Source organism: Mustela putorius, unplaced genomic scaffold, assembly GCF_011764305.1.
Source record: "Mustela putorius furo isolate JIRA1106 unplaced genomic scaffold, ASM1176430v1.1 tig00000129_pilon_pilon_pilon, whole genome shotgun sequence".
NCBI classification, from domain to species: domain Eukaryota; kingdom Metazoa; phylum Chordata; class Mammalia; order Carnivora; family Mustelidae; genus Mustela; species Mustela putorius.
The window spans coordinates 42,717,655-42,722,103 of NW_025421290.1; positions in this window are offsets into that span (position 1 = coordinate 42,717,655).

Here is a 4,449-nt window from a genome sequence, read left to right on the forward strand (position 1 = left end):
AGAAGGAAGATAAATGTGATTTTATTGATTAGTAAAGCAGAGAAGAAGGATTTGCAGCTCTGAGCACACAAGAAGCTTCAGGGGACAAGAGATGCCTTCCATTTAAATGATCCTAGCAACTTAAATGATTGGCTACGAAGACCTGGAGTAGGAAGAAAGGCACAAGTTCAAGGTAACTGATGGAACACAGTGAGTGGAAAGGATGTGTGGGTCAGCTACTCCTCCTCTCTCCACTTTGTGCACATTTTGGCAGTGTTTGTCCTAGGTGGTGGCTAGCAAAGTCTTCTAAGGAAACCAAGTCTTGTCCTGGGATGGCAATAGTTGGGAATCCCAGAGTAGAACCTTACTCACTTTGGCCTGGGTGTAAGAGTGGAAGTCTTCCTGCCTGTCAGTTGACATAGTCAGCCTGCCTGTACAGATCATGTAATCAGCATTTGCATTCTGGAAAGAGACTGGTGACAGAAAAGAACCCAAGTAATTAATCTGGTATTCTCATATTCAAAAGCACAAAAGACAACCAAGGGCCATAAGATAGTTGCACAAACCAGCAGGGCCAAAGTGAGTAAGAAGTCACCCTACGAGAAACAGAAATTGTTCAGGGAACTGCAGTGAAATTTTTAAAAAGTTCAAATTAATATTCTCAGAGAAATTTGAGGAGACAGTGCATCTATAAAATATAAATAGGTGACTCTTAAAAAAAAAAAAAAAGAATCCCTGGCTTGCTCAGGCAGAACAGTATTACTCTTGATCTCAGGGCCATGAGTTTGAACCCCATACTGGGTATAGAGTTTACTTGAAAATAAAATCTTAAAACAAACAAACAAACCGAAAAACTAGTAAGTGTTAGAAATAAAATTTTAAAATGGAAAAGTCAACAGAAAAGCTAGAGGAAAAAGTCAAAGGACTCTTTCAGAATGTAGAACAAGAGGACAAAAAGAGAAAAGTTGAAAGACCAAGATGACCCACAAAGAAGAGCCAACATACATCTAACAGGAGTTTCAGATTGAGAGTAGAGGAAAGTAGTTCTCTCAGAGCTAAAGAAAGATTCATGTCTTCAAATAGAAAGGTCTCATCCAGTGCTAATCCATATGAATGATAGTCATATCTTGGAGAAACTTCACATCCGAAGACAAAAAACTCCTAAAAAGATTCCAAAAAGAAAAAAAAAATCAGAGGTCGAGAATTATATCAACAACACACTTATCAGTTACACAATATACTAGAACACAAGGGAATGCGGCCTTTAAAATTTCTGAGGGGCAATGATTTTGAGTCTAGAATTTTATAGCTGGCCAAATTAGCATTTAAGTGGGAGAGCAAAATAAAGATTTTTTTTTTTTACTTCCACTACTTAGTTTGCTCTTTTTACTTACTACTTTTTTTTTTTTTCCTCAGTCCTTTCAAGGGCTGAGTTAATTTATCACTTACAGACCACTCCTAAAAGAGCTGCTTAAGGATGTACTACAGGAAAATGAAGTAGGAATCTAAGAAAGAGGAAGATAATCAGGTTCCAGGAGAGGGGCAATCAAAGGAAATCCTAGAATGTAATAGGCTTAAAAAGGAAATAGTGTGAAGAAACCAGACCATCTTAGGGTAGATCAAGGTTTATTGCAGTATTACACATAAGAAATCACAATATATTCCTTTCTTCCTTCAGGAGCTACAAGTGTAGCTGCATCATCTTCTCCACTGGGTCCACACACTCTATTGGCTCCTGCCATGAATATTTTTTATATTATCAGCACACTAAAGATAATTCTTTGGGTTTGAATGTTGGGAATTAATTTATAGACAATGTATGTAAAACTTGATTAACAGAGAACAGAATATAAATTTATGTATAAACTCTCGCCAGTGATAAGTAATGTCCGTTGAGAGGTATAAATGGAGAGACAGACAAAGGGAAGTAAGTGAAGAGTGTCGAGTCTTTCCCATTACCCAACAGAAAGTTAAGAGATAGTATGTGGGGTTGGGGTGCTGGGCAGGGTAAGTAGGAGAAAGGGCAGTTTGGGAAGGTTGAGCCAGGAGCACAGGAATGAGGAGTAACGGGTGGATGTGCACGGAAGTGGGGGAGAGATTTCAAGGAAAGTGTGCGAAGCTGGGGTTGAGCAAAAAGGGCTGAGCGGAAGGACGAGAGGTATGGGCGCAGCCTAGCAGGCTATTGAGCGGAAGAGGCGGGGAGGGGCGGAGATAAAGGGGGGGAGGGGAGGTGACGCCTTCTGTATCCAGGGCGCCTGCGCAAACCAGAAGTCTGGAAGCTCGCGCCATCGTGCTTTACCTCGTGCGTGCTCTCCTGTGTGCCTCGCCTCGTTTCGCCTCAGCGGAAGCCATGCCTCGCCTGCTTGTTTTTTGTCTGCTTCCCCGCCGTCGCGTGACCCCGCTGGGCCTGCAAATTGGCCGCCGCCTGACCCGCTTGGAGCCCCGCCGCCGGCAGCGCCCCAAGTCGTCCGCGGTGAGTGGAGGCCCACGCCTCAGGGTGGGGCGGAGCGGGGTGGAGGGGTGGGCGAGGAGCGCCGGGCTGAGGCGGGAGCGCCTCGACGGGCGGGGAGAGGGTGGGGACCAGGGCCTCGGGAGGCGGTGTCGGTGCCCGGCGGCCTTTAGGGGTCCGGGGAGGTTGCCTCTGGGGCCGAAGGGCGAGGGTAGAGCCGTCGCCAACCCCGCACGGTGCCTGTGGCCCTCGAACGCCCTCTTCGGGGCCGATGCCTGTTGCCTGCTCTCCCACGGGGGGAATCCCGGGCCGCATCTGGGTTCCAGGGTTCAGAGGTCGGAACTGGGGGACCGTTAGAAGGAAGAGACGTTGTCTTCCAAAAGTCGAGGTTGGGTCATCTGGGAAAGGACATCCTGCTTCTCAGGCTCCGTCAGGCCGCGTTGCGAGGACCACGGGCGAACTTCCTCGGAAGGTGGACGCGGATCGGTCTCGGCAGCAAGTAGCCGCACGGACTGACCTCGCCCTCCCGTCTTCTCTCCCAGGACGCCGTCGTCGGGCTCGTGGTGCTGTTTGCGACCTTCTTAGTGCCGTGTGGTTACGTGCTGAGCAACCTGCGCGAGTTCAGAAGAGAGTAGATGCGAGAAGATGGGGGGCGGTTGTTCACATCCGACGAGCTTTCAATGAGTGACAGGGCTTATTTGGGGTGATGACGCAACCGTGTGGGTCTTCCGTTTCGGAACCGTTTGTGTATGCTACCTGTTTCGCACTTTTCTAGCCCTGTGCGATACACGGAGTTTGTGTAGTCATGTTGAAATGTTTAAATAAAGTTGAAACATTCATGCAGGCTCTGTGATCACAGATTATTTTTTCAACGTCGTGAAAGCGGATGAGAATTTCATGATGAAAAATAGAATAATGAGGTATGTATACCTGAGTGGCTCAGTGGGTTAAGTCTGCCTGCGGATCAGGTCATGATCCCAGAGTCCTGGGTTGGAGTCCTGCATTGGCCCCCTTGCTCAGCAGGGAGCCTGGATCTCCCTCTGTCTGCCTCTCTGTCTTTCTCTCTGACAAATAAATAAAATCTTAAATAAAAATAGAAGAGGGGCACCTGGGTGGCTTAGTGGGTTAAGCCTCTGCCTTCGGCTCGGGTCATGATCCCAGGGTCCTGGGATCGAGCCCCACATCGGGCTCTCTGCTCAGCAGGGAGCCTGCTTCCCCACTCTCTCTCTCTGCCTGCCTCTCTGCCTACTTGTGATCTCTGTCAAATAAAAATCTTAAAAAATAAAAATAAAATAAATAAAAATAGAATAATGAGAGCAGCAGTAAGGTCAGACTTCATGATGGAAATCATGCCATCAAGTGTATTTTATGGAGGTGAATCTGTGTTTTAGTAACATCAACATTAAAAGATTAGATAAGAAGCAGTAATGTAATGTGAGTTTAATTAAATGATTTTTTTCTTTTTTATGTTCCATTGGTACTACCCCTTACAGTACTGAGGTTCAGACTTTTCACTGTGGAAATACAGCTTTTTATTAATTTGTCTAAAATTAGCCCCTATATTTTGGTATTTAGTAAGTATGTTTTTACTTTATTTGTACCTCTTCTTATTTATTGATTTTTGTTATTCTTTATAAGTTGCCTTTTAAGTTTTAAATATCACATATATCTTTGCTTGAATTTTATTTTTTTTATTTTTAAAGTAGGCTCCATGCCCAGTGTGGAGTCCAGTGCAGGGCTTGAACTCATGACCCTGAGATCAAGACCTGAGATGATCTCAAGAGTTAGGATGCTTAAGTGACTGAGCCATGCAGGGGCCTTGTACATTTGTTTGAATTTAGGTCACTTTGCCAATTATGGTGACTGTGAGCAACTGAACTAAACTCTGAGCCTGTTTACTTATCTCTATAAGGAGAACTTAAAATTGCTCTTTTGAAGAGATGTTGTGGAGGAATAAAACACTGAACAAAGGTAAAACACTTCGCAGCATAGTGCCTGAAACAGAGTAGTAAGTAGATAGA